The following is a 12,901-nucleotide window of genomic DNA, read 5'->3' as shown; positions in this document are numbered from 1 at the left end:
AAATTGTTACACATACAGGACATGAAGTCCCTCTGGTCATCTTGCACACTGTGGAAAACATGTACCATCTCTACAAATACTGAGGTGATGCTAGTCTGTGCCTCTATGATGGCCCTGTACATTTGCTAGGTCACAAACATTGAGACTGGTTGTTCAGGTTAGACCATTACCCACTGCATTTATAGCCACCAACACTCTGACCACCCATGTTCTCTCCATGCCTAATGGAACCTGAGGCAAGCAATAGGGACTGTGCGACAGAGGAAAGTAATTCTTCTCAGCTAAAACTGTGAGCAGCACCGTATCCTAAAGTGTCTACCTATGTATCTGATGTGGGTTCCACAAGCATAGAGGTTATGTCCCTTGAGAGGGTAGGAGATCTGGATTACACATTCTCTGTGCCCAACACAAACACTGTGCCCCCTAAGTGTGCTAAATCTTTAATGGCATCATAGAGTCAGAGTCATCCCCACCATCAGGCAGTGGTATATCCATGTTGGAGGAGCCTGATGGCATGTCAACTGTGAAGTTACCAAATGAAAATACCCACAATAAGGAAGACCCGTCATCATTACTTTAATTCCAGTGAATGAATGATAACAATAATATATACTGGTAGATCATAATAAGATATACTTTATCTAGCACAGGTGGCCCCCTGCTTTCAAGCCCTGATGTTGCTACTTAACAAAGGAAACTACATTTAGGTATATGCAGTGCACTACACACAGTTAAGCAGTATGCATTAATCCACTACATCACCGATCCACACCTAGGGCATCCCCAGTGGAGACTCTAGGGGCATGCTGCAATTACACTCCAATACTGAGCACCCCACAGTGGGATATAGATGTCGTTGGTCTTCCATGCAGAGAGGCAAGGAACTTTTCCATCTCAGTTAATGGTGATTTTGCCGAAACACCACCCGTTGTTGCCCTAAGCTGCTAAGCTCTGGTGCCAGGCAAGCAGAATTCTCTTTTGCATCATGAGTCATGTCAATAACCTAGACTTTGACATATTGATAGCCCCTGCCCTGGCCACTGGCAGTATAATGTCATTAACCACATCCTACCAAGTACAGTCAGATTTCTCCTGGCTGAATATCCACCAAATGTGGAGATGGAGGGCCTGCAGCAAAATTTCACTCTGTACGTGGGATAGATTGAATTTCTAAGGCTTCTGTGTGCTAGATATTATGTTATGTGGGGAAAGAATAATGCCTATGATAATGCAGATTTGGATACATTTTTACACACAAGTTTAAACAGTGTACTACGTTCCGTGCTGCTGCTCAGTGTCTATGAAACATATATGTGATCTATAACACACACACCTGCTTAACATACTTACTCCTCATATATCATTGTAACATCCTCCCCCCATATAGGTAACAAAGTAGCCAGGATACATGTTATGTTAGGCCTGCAGCTGGCATCACCAGTCAAGGATCTGCATTCAAATACTCCTGTCAACATTTTCCTGTGTGACCTTGCATTTAGCATGCCATAATCTGCATGGACTGTATGCATAGTCATCTACCAAACATATCTTTAAGGATAAATACCACAGTTAGCAAAAGTCACATAACCTGCAGATGGGCTGACTGCTAGCAAGCAGAGTCTGGGGTCCTCAACTTGGGAGATACTCACTGCTTAGCTACATGTTCTGCCATGCAGACACATGAACATATTCTGTGTTTCCTGTCCTACAGGGTGTCACTGCCCATATCAGTAACATTGTCCAATTTGTGTGGGTATTACATAAGTAATTCTAATGCAGCTAGTGAGAAGCAGTCACACTACATATATAAAACGCATTAAGAATCATCGCCACTAACATTTCGGTGAAACTGTGATACTTTCTGCTGCTGTATCAAATCCTACCACCAAAAAAACTTTCCTCAAGCAAAGCCATTTTAGCATACAAATGGGAATAAATTTATTACTGCAATTAAAGTTATCATGCACTAATGCCTCTGTGACCTTTACCAAAAACATGAACAAAGTCTCAAGCAACAACAGCAGATGCACGTGACACCTGCATTATCTTTTACTAAGTTTCACAATGCAGTACAGGACTTCCAAAGTCTATGCTTTGCACTTTGATGCTGAACTGATCCTTCATTTCTAGCCATTTAACCTGAGATAACTTCCTTTCTTGGTTGCTACATCTGACATGAGTCCACTTTTACTTCAGCTGTTGCTTACAAATGGTGGGTACTACTACTTTCATGCAGTACATTGCATAGGTAGTTATACAAGCTATTTATTACTTGGTGAACAGCAAGTGAAAAGTCAAAAATGTCAGGCTTACCTTGCAAGGGAAAGATTCTTGCTTATCTCATAAACCAGATTTGTAGCTTCTGTTCAATAAAACTTGTGCCTGTCTGACAGGGAAGTGCATTGTGTTGCTGCCAGTAATCTTCCAAAGCACAATGAGCATCTTGGCTGTAGACAAGGATAATATCACATAGGTTTAAGGCATGGTACTTTTGGTACTAAGGGCCCAATTAAGACATTGTGCTTATGATAATTAAGGGCTTAATTAAGGCATGGTGCTTATGGTAATAAGGGCCCAACCCATTAATGTATCTGAATCCCTGTTTCTATGAGTCACACCTGTAAAAATAGTCATGCTACAGGGTCTCTCAGTCTTGTGCACCCACATGAACACCTGAGGAGTGCATCACCAGAATGAAGAGTGCATGTTGCTGCTGGGCTGTTAATCATTCACTTCAGCTTTGTGTGCATATAGCACCAGCCGATAGATCCATAATTCTTGTGCTGAATCATGAGCCTGCCAAACTGGCATTTGATACAACTATACTTCAGATAGATTCTGTATAAGTCCTGGTTAGGTCTGAAAATGCTCCATTGTGATTAGTGCCCTATGCCATTAAACTAATTCAAACAAAAAAATAATAAAAAAATGGCCTGTTTTTCATTTCTGATCAGATTTGCAGCTTCTAAACAGAAAAGTGAATTTGATTTACAACTCACTTTGAGTGAGATTTGATTAAAATATTTCTTGAAAATGCACAAAGGCTGAAATTTCTGCCATTAAAATTTTAAGTAAAAATGGTAAACTAGAAAATAATGCAATATAATATATAACATAATAATAAAAATAATAGTAATATGTTAGTTAACTTCAGTCGAATTTAGTTTATTACCTTTTACAGGAAACTGATATAAGAAAGTATATGACTGAAAACAATGAAATGAACACATACATATATATATGGAAACACTTTATAACCTCGAATTACTGAAATGTCGAATTTCAGTATCTCGAGACTATAAAGCCGAATGTTTAAAATAGCGAAAGGTCATAATCATGAACTCGAATATATGTCAAATTCGCGGTTATGACCTTACACTGCGTAATGTCCGGGATTGTGTTTTGATGGTGCGCGGTGCCGTGTGTGGATGTAGGTGTTATGTCAGGTAACTGTTTTCTAAGGGTTTTGAGTGGGAGTTAGAGTGTATGTGAGTGTGCTGATGTGTTTGATGTGTGTGTGTGAGGGGTCTGAGAATGTGCGTGTGTGAGTTGGCTTTTGTTTTGTGTTTGTGTGATCTCGGAGTTAGTATATATAAGTAGGGGTGGGGCACAGCCCCATGGGGTGCAGGGGCTTGCCTGCTTATGTGTGTATGAGTTGTGTATGTGTGTAGTTTTGTTTGTTTATGTTGTGATGTGGGTGTTGTGGTGTATGTGTGGTATAGTGTGTGCGGTGTTTTCGGTGTTGTGAATTTCGCGTTTTTTTTGTGTCAGTGTTTTATGGATTCAGTTTTATAGTCTCGAGATACTGAAATTCGATATTTCAGTATTTCAAGGTTATAAAGTGAATCCATATATGGAAACACTTTATAACCTCAAATTACTGAAATGTCGAATTTCAGTATCTCGACACTATAAAGCCGAATGTTTAAAATAGTGAAAGGTCATAATCGTGAACTCAAATATATGTCGAATTCACGGTTATGACCTTACGCTGCGTAATGTCCGGGATTGTGTTTTGATGGTGCGCGGTGCCATGTGTGGATGTAGGTGTTATGTCAGGTAAGTGTTTTCTAAGGGTTTTGAGTGGGAGTTAGAGTGTATGTGAGTGTGCTGATGTGTTTGATGTGTGTGTGAGGGGTCAGAGAATGTGCGTGTGTGAGTTGGCTTTTGTTTTGTGTTTGTGCGATCTCGGTGTTAGTATATATAAGTAGGGGGGTGTGGGGGTGCAGCCCCCCACATGGGGGGTGCAGGGGGGCTTGCCCCCTGCTTATGTGTGTATGAGTTGTGTATGTGTGTAGTTTTGTTTGTTTATGTTGTGATGTGGGTGTTGTGGTGTATGTGTGGTATAGTGTGTGCGGTGTTTTCGGTGTTGTGAATTTCGCGTTTTTTTTGTGTCAGTGTTTTGTGGATTCGGTTTTATAGTCTCGAGATACTGAAATTCGATATTTCAGTATTTCGAGGTTATGAAGTGAATCCATATATATATATATACATATATATATATATATATATATAAAATGTGTATATCATATTAATGTTTTTCCATTTGATTGACTTGGAGAGTGTTTTTTTGGTACTTTTCCATTAACGGGGCAGCAGGCAAAATGCAGGAGCGGCAATGATAGCATGGGAGAAAATAAGTCACTATAACCACTGCTGTGCTAAAAGCCATTACAGTACCACTTCCGACACAAAGGTTCGGCAGCTGAACTGTTTGGGAATTTAAGGTTAGCAGTATTTTGCCTTAAATACACAGATGAACATTCTGCTTACTATGTGAGCATGAGAAATGCTGCTGACATGTGCTGCAGACTATTCCACTGACAAAGCAGGGCACCCCGATAAAAGTACCTTAAAAATAATACAAAAATACATTAACATAACTACCAACTAGAGGGTCAAAGTGGATTGCTCTGTCTTCCCACATTTATTCTACACTTACTTCTGACCTGAAGCTAAAGGCACCATTTCCAAACCCATCATCCAGCACTTTGCTTTCCCTTCCACAGAAAAGTTCCCTTAACGTCAGTGACTTTCGAAAGACAAACAAAAATCTTTGCTTTTCTGGCAACTCAGTGGGAAATCACTGAGGTGTGCAATCAGAAAATAATGACAGACATTTCAGTTTCAGACTTCATACCCTTCATAACATTTATGCTAATGCAAAACCCATTAACTATGCAACAGCAATATTTAAAAAATGTCCCTATTTTTGGACCTTTGTCCCGTTATTTATGACTCTGTCCAGATTTCTTGATGTAAGACAGACTAAGAGGTATGATTACCAATGAACCTATGACTGAAGTATGTATGCATCAATGTATCTGGAATCAAGGATGCCTGCAGGCAGGTGCAAGGGGGTGCACTTGCACCCCCCTGGAACCGGCTGACCAAGAGATTAATTTTCTCTTAATTAAAAAAAAAATACATTTTTTTTTGGGCATTCTTCTTTAAGAATGCCCTTTGCATCCAGTTTACATCTTCATCTTCCACTAGCGTGGGGAATTTGAATTCTGGAAGATGTTTGGACTGTAGACGAAGAAGGTACAAATAACAGGTAAGCAAGGGCGCTGGAATCACTTTTTGTCTTGTCTAGTCTAGTCCTGAGGGCAGCGGAAATACAAAAACTCATCGTCTAGGAGGACCGGAAGCCTTGCGTGCGTCTGCATCATGTATTTATGCCAAACACAAGTTAGGAGCGAATTTCCGTAAGAGGTATATTATATTGGCCATAAAGATCGTTTCCTCTCTCACACTCTATGAAAAAGATAATGCCACCCAGCCTGAGTGATTTTCCTAGCAGCTGTCTTCTTTTCACAGGTCGACAGGTAGAGAATATGCTTTGAAAATTATCAATAAAAGCAAATGCAGAGGAAAAGTTAGTTAATATTCCTATTGCAGTCACACAAATGAGTATTTTTTACATTTATTAGTAAGCTGCTCCTTAGTAAAGACTTAAAAGTCAATATAAGTGATTTACTCCTCTGTAATGCATATTGAAACAATTGTATTACCCATGGAATAAATGATTTACATTGGGAATGTCTGTTTGAATTTGTACCCAATGTTTTTGCAACAAAGAGTGCTAGAAAAAAGATGTGTCAGCATTCTTTGTCAGATACACAGATGGATAATGTCTTCTATTGTTGGTTAAAACTTATTTTAAAATCTCTGGAACAACAGTTTATTTTTTGTGCATTGAACAGACAGCAGGATTTATATTTTGATAACTATAGCACTTTATACTAATCTCAGAAGTGAAAACATTTTTATGCAGCAACATCTCGCCAGTTACCAAGCATCTGCTGAATATATTCAGACTGTGTGGCTTGCATATGAATGTTGTTGACAGCACCTTTTTGTATAAAATACTATGTGTTTACAAATGCAGTCACTGGAAGGTACAAGAGGGGCTGAAAGGAATTCATACCTTTGTTCCCAGAGCAGTTGACTGTCATCTGAATATCTGAAGACCTTTTAGACACAGATTCCCCTTACTGTTGTTCTATTGTCTGTTGACAGCAGAAATTATACAATTCTTTTCACATTCTTCTCAGCTATTACAGTCCAAAGAGACAAAGAGTGATGTTACGAAATTCACGCCATAAATTAGTTTAGTTATAAATTTACTTACTATCTGGAAGTTAAGCAAGACTTCTTAAGTGAAATATCTCAGTTTACCTGTAGAATTTGCATTACATTTTAATAATACTGAGGTGTTGATTAGCCAGTTTATGCATTTTGTGGATTAGAGATACATTATGTCAATAACAGCAGTCTGTAACTATCGCACCACAGTGGAGGAAATACTGAAGCCGCAGAACGGCCCACCGAAATCTTGCCCTAGGCAAGATTTCGATGTTCCGCGGATTCGCTATTTTCCGCTTTCGATGTAGTGGTTTCGATATTGTAGCATTCAAAGTTTTGAGACTTCGATGTTACAATATAAACCCGTTAGATCTAGCAGGTGGAATTTATTTTCTAGTGCATTTTCAAGGAATTGTGAGCTTCAAGGGAAGCAAAGGTTACTGCTGCTCATACTAAGTCTGCTTAAAATGTGCAATTGTTTTATTTTGCAAATTGTATCATTATTGTGATATAGAATTTTAAAGCAGTGTTCGCACAGCAGGTAGCATATTTGCATCTTGATACAAAAGGCTGTAGGTTCTATTCCTACAGCATGTACATTTGTATTTTAAGGGGGTATGGTACTGCAGTCCTTGGTATGTCCTACTTTGGATGAGACACCTAATAACGATCCACCTGTTTTCAGGGGCGGCTCGTGCCATAGGACTGCCGGACTGCAGCCCTCCCACCTACAAAACAAAATAAAAACAAACCGAGAAACACAAACATTAATTCCCGGACAGCTCTCAGACTGCTTTCTCAGCAGTCTAGATAAGGGGAAAAGCAAGATGCCCAGAAGTCTATGCAGCGATGACATCACAACATAGAGGCACTCCGGACTGCAGCAGTCGCAGGCAGGACCAATCACGGGTTTGGACTGCAGGAAATCCTTTGGGATGGACCAATCGCACAAGGGGCTGTTCGGATATCCCAAGCGGTAATGGAAGCAGGTATTTCACTCGCTCCTGGGCTGGGGCCGTTCAGCGGCAAGGTGTGTGTGTGTGTGTGTGTGTGTGTGTGTGTGTGTGTGTGTGTGTGTGTGTGTGTGTGTGTGTGTGAAGTGCCCCAGTTACTATATACTGGTGGCTAGAGTAGACTCAATGTTGGTATGTAGGGAATACCTCAGGCTTGAACCCTGTACCTTGTATGCAGATGTTAAAGGCCTGAATTCCCTACCCACCACCATTTGTAAAAAATTTGCAGATTTTTGCCTCATATTTGATCTATTCTGTTCCACATAATATCCGTGGTTTCTATATATTTAAATGCTTGATGTTTGATGGTGCAGTGGTAGCATTGTTGCCTCACAGCTGTAGGTTCTCAGGTTTGATACTTGGCTGGGGTGCCTTCTGTGTGGGGTTTGCATCTTTTCCCTGTGTTTGTGTGGGTTTGCTTTTGTGTCTTCCCATGTTACAAAGACATGTCTGCATTATTTCTTCCTGGGCCTCTGCTGAAAATTGTTTTTTTGTTCCAAGTCAGACTGTCCTGGTTAACAAATGTTAAATAAAAGTGACAGGCATTTGAATTTCAGACTTCAGGTTTCTGAATGTTTAATTCCTTACATATTTGATGGTGCAGTGGTAGCATTGTTGCCTCACAGCTATAGGTTTTCTGGTTTGATTCTTGGCTGGGGTGCCTTCTGTGTGGAGTCTGCATCTCCTCCCTGTGTTTGTATGGATTTACTCTGGTGTCCTGCCATTTTACAAAGACATGTGTCTGCAGTATTTCTCTCTGGGCCTCTGCTGAAAATTGTTTTTGTTCCATCAGAAGCAAAATTGACAGGCATTTGAATTTCAGACTTCATATTCTTCAGAAAATACATAGTAACACAACCCTTTATTCTAGCAATTTTCTAAGTTTATAAGATGAATATTTGAAATTTGTCCCTATTTTTGGGATTGTATTCCCCCATTATTGGCTTTGTCCAAGTTTGTTTTGTGCTAAGGTTGACAGCTATGGCAAGAACTGAATTCACTGAATATGTTTGAGGGCTGTATTCCCTCATTACTGGGTTTGTCCAGGTGTTTTGTACTAAGAGGTTGACAGCTATGGCGAGAAGTGAATTCACTAAATGATAGCCATTTAAGTTTCAGTCTTCGTCTCTTTCACAAAACAGCTGATTTGGCGTAGTTGTATGTTGCTCTGACTGTTTTGCACAGGGACCTTGTCAGTAAAATGTATGGCGGTAACACAGCATTTCTCTTTGACAAAGCAGCTGATTTGGTGTAGTGGTATGTTGCTCTGACTGTTTTGCACAGGGACCTTGGCAGTAAAATGTATGGTGGTAACACAGCATTTTATTCTAGCAACTTTCCATGATTATACAAGCAATGTTTAATGTGTCCCTGGTTTTTGGGCTTTTGACCCCCCCCCCAATAAATGTTGACTTTTTCCAGATTTCTTGTGCTGCGAAGTTGAGATGCAGTTGAGTATTGAGTAGATTTTACAAGGAGCTGAGAGCTGCAGGAAGAGAAGTTTAGTGCTGCTTATGCTGAGTTGGCTTGCATTGTTAATAGCACAACAGGTTGTGTACTTGCTGTTGATGCAGAAGGTTGTGAGTTCTACTCCCACAAGGGGTGGATGCTGCCGTACTGAGAATGTCCTCCTTGGTGAAGATGCTAACTATGAGCCTGTTATCAGTTTGCCATCCATTTCCTCTTGCAATATTACTAGCTTATCATTTTTTAATGTAATACAGGCAATTTATTCCGCAGGGGCAACAGACACTATTTTTCGATAAAACCATGAAATATAAAGGTGTTTGCTAACAGCAACCTCTTCATTAGTTACAAATTTCTTTAATGTGGAATTATTTAGATGACTTTTACTTCAGAGATTATGCATATTTACTGATAATGGACTGTAGAATTGTGCATATTTGCTGATAATGGTGGACTGTAGAATTGTGCATATTTACTGATAATGGTGGACTGTAGAATTGTGCATATTTACTGATAATGTTGGACTGTAGAAGTCTGAGTAGACTTTTATGATGGAAATGTTCTGAACTGGGCAGTTTTGTCGTTATGGGTGCATGCATTTTGTTTCATTGCTTACTGGAAAAATGTTCAAAACAAATTTAAAACGCCCTCTAACAACTGTACTGTATTGTACAAGGAATACAATTTAGTACAATCAGGAAGGTATATCAAAGAGCACATGTATGTTTCATATGCAAGGGGCCTATGATTTGAAAACAGCCCAAAATTAATCTTTATATGCCATTGGCAAAATGTATTTTCTTTGAATGTGGGTTTCAATGCTGTTTCAATGAATGTGAGTTTCAAGGGCAGAGAAGTTTTAATGCTAAGTCTGTTTTCATTGTGAGACTGCATTGCTTTGTTTAGCAGATGCCTTAGTGTTTGTGCTGTAAAATGTAAAATAAAACTTTCATATGAAGTCCAAATCATCATAGAAGTAAAGCAGTATGCACATTAGTGTTTATGGTAAATGGAGAATAGCATGGATCATTGCTCCATTCGACAATGCTTTTGTGAGGGGGAAGGGCGGCAAACTCAGAGGCTCAGCTGAACTATACCTCCCAGCTGTCCAGATTTTCAAAGAATGAATAGATTTTTGCTTCTTATTTTTGGTTTGTTCCTCATAAAATTTGTAGTTTTCTGGCAAATCATTTAGGAATTAAGTCACTAAATAATGATACACTGAGTTTCAGACTTCATAACCTTCAGAAAAATGCATGCTAAAGTAAGACCTGTTATTCTATCAACTGTCTCAATTTATACAAGAGCAATTTTTAGTACTGTTTATATGTCCCCCCAATATATTTGGCCTTGTCCAGATTTATTACATTAACAGTTTGAGAGGTACATGCAAATAAATTGCTTTATAGAATTAGGCATAGCCAGCCTCTCAACTGTCCCTGATTTTGGCTCAAAATGTTGCTGTTCCCCCTAATAATCCCTCTGCAAAATAGCAATGTTGGAAGAAAACATGAAGGGTTTACAATTAAGAAATAACTGTAATAATCAAAGTTATAGATTACTTGAAATGCATGTAGATTCTTTTATTTTGTCAGCTGCTCAAGTTAGCAGTACTAATATTAAAGTGTCCCTTCTTTGACAGGTTCACAGCTGTATTGTGTGGCTATTTTATATTTTTGCATCACATTTTTGGTCCATTTTTCATAAAATTGTGTTTTTTGGCAAATTAGTGACAAATCATTAAAGACTGAAGTTAGAAAATAATGACAGACATTTTGTGTTTCAGATTTCATACCCTTCAGAAAATTCATACTAATGCAAGACCTATTCTATTATCTTTCTAAGTTTATAAGAGCAATATTTAAAAATTGTCCTTATTTTTGGGCCTTTGTCCCACTTCTATGTATGGCTTTGTCCAGATTTCTTGCTCTGAGGTTGAGAGGTAGGACAAATGTGTCAGGGCCATCACAGTCAGCCAGAGACATTTCAAATTGTGACATACTTGTTGCACCCCACTCCCCCATGTAGTGACTCTGGATGTGTCCAAGCAAGGCAAGGAGTAGTTATGCAGTTTAACATGTGCAGAGTGTCCCCCCATCCAGGGTAGACACAAGTACTACAGTGGCTTTTCATCCGTCCTTGATTTTGCAGAATGGTCTGGTTTCTGTCATATTTTTGTACTGTTGATTTATGCTTATTACTCAAAGTGCCTGTTGCTCTGTGTTTAAGTAGCAATGCTTTAATGACCATAAGATAAGAGATGCAAGTAAGCTTTAATAAGCATACTGTTAAAGAATTGCCAACATTGAAAGCCTTTCTGTTGTTGCCATGCAGAGAATACTTAACTAGATAATGTATAAGCCTTGGGTATTGAAGGACAGGATTACATTATTTTAAAAAGCTCATTACACTTGTTGGAGACTTCCAGTTATCTCTACAGGCTTTACTCGTAAACTAAACAGAATGCCAATCATGTGTCGTCCATAACCTGTACAGTAATCCTTTAAGCAATGTATCTTGAGCTTGTTTCTTGTTTGCTTTTCATTTTTTACTTTGATCATGTTTTCCCCATGAAACAAGTAGATAGTTGTCAGGCAGCAGGTCTTTGGTACTTTAATAAAGCTGAATATAATTTATAATTAGAACTGCAGTGCAAGTAGAAGTTGTTTGAGTTGAGTGCTGCTTGTTTTTCTTATACTTGATTTTGACTGGCATTTCAGTAATGTATTTAAAAAGTAATTTATTTTTTCATGCCTCACAACCTTTTGTTTCCATCTAGATATTAAGTAAGCTGTCATGCAGCCAATGCATTGAAATATTTGTATTCTTCTACACTTATTTTTGTCTTGATTGGACTCTCATAATGACGGTTTGGCACCCAGGGCAGTGTATTTAATTAAAGTTTTAGTTTTTGTGGTTTTGAACATAGCTCCTCCCCTTTCTAGTTGGTCGCACCCCTTCCCATTGACCTCACCCATTCAGCTGTCTCTTGCAGCCCCCCTTTGATTTGAAGTCACCAGCCGCCACTGCCTGTTTTTCACCTTGCCACCCATTTCCTATTGCAATATACCAGATTACTATTTCTTTGAATGTAACATAGGCAATTTATTCTTCAAGGGCAGGAGGCACTGAATTTGTAAATGAAACACTGAAATATTTGATTCCTAGCAACACAACCTCTTTATTGGTTTCAGATCTCTTTAATGTGAAATTATTCAGATGAGTTTTACTTCTGCAGAGATTCTGCATATTGATTGATATTGGTGGATTGTATGACAGAAGTTTGAGCGGCCCTTTATGGCTGAAATGTTCTGAATTGGGCAGGTTGTCATTATTGGTTCATATGATTTGTTTCATTGCTTAAATGAAAAATGTTCAGAACTATAAATTTAAAACACACTCTAACAAGTGGTGCTGTATTATACAAGGGATATAATTCAATTATTAAATCGTGTAATTAATACAGTCAGGAAGGTGAATCATAGAACTTTTGCATGGTTCTAAAAATGTTTGCCAGGAGCCTATGATTTAAAAACAGCCCAAAGGTAAACTTACCCTGCCACTGGCCAGATGCATTTTCTTCGAATGTGGGTTTCAAAGGTAGAGAAGTTTTAATGCTGAGTCTGTTTTCATTGTAAGACTATTGCTTTGTTTAGGTTTAGTAAATGTCTATCAGTGTTTGTTCTATAAAATTTGAAATAAAAGTTACAAATGAAATCCAAATATCTGTAATCATAGAAGTAAAGCATAAAAGAGTATGCACACTGAGAAATTTGAACAGTGTCAATGACAAATGGGAAGATATCCAAGCAATGGGATACTGGAATGGCTGC

Source organism: Protopterus annectens, chromosome 10.part0, assembly GCF_019279795.1.
Source record: "Protopterus annectens isolate FY-2018-M chromosome 10.part0, PAN1.0, whole genome shotgun sequence".
Taxonomy (NCBI): Eukaryota; Metazoa; Chordata; order Ceratodontiformes; family Protopteridae; genus Protopterus; species Protopterus annectens.
The sequence above is the reverse complement of the archived record's forward strand: the minus strand, read 5'-3'. Positions refer to the sequence as shown.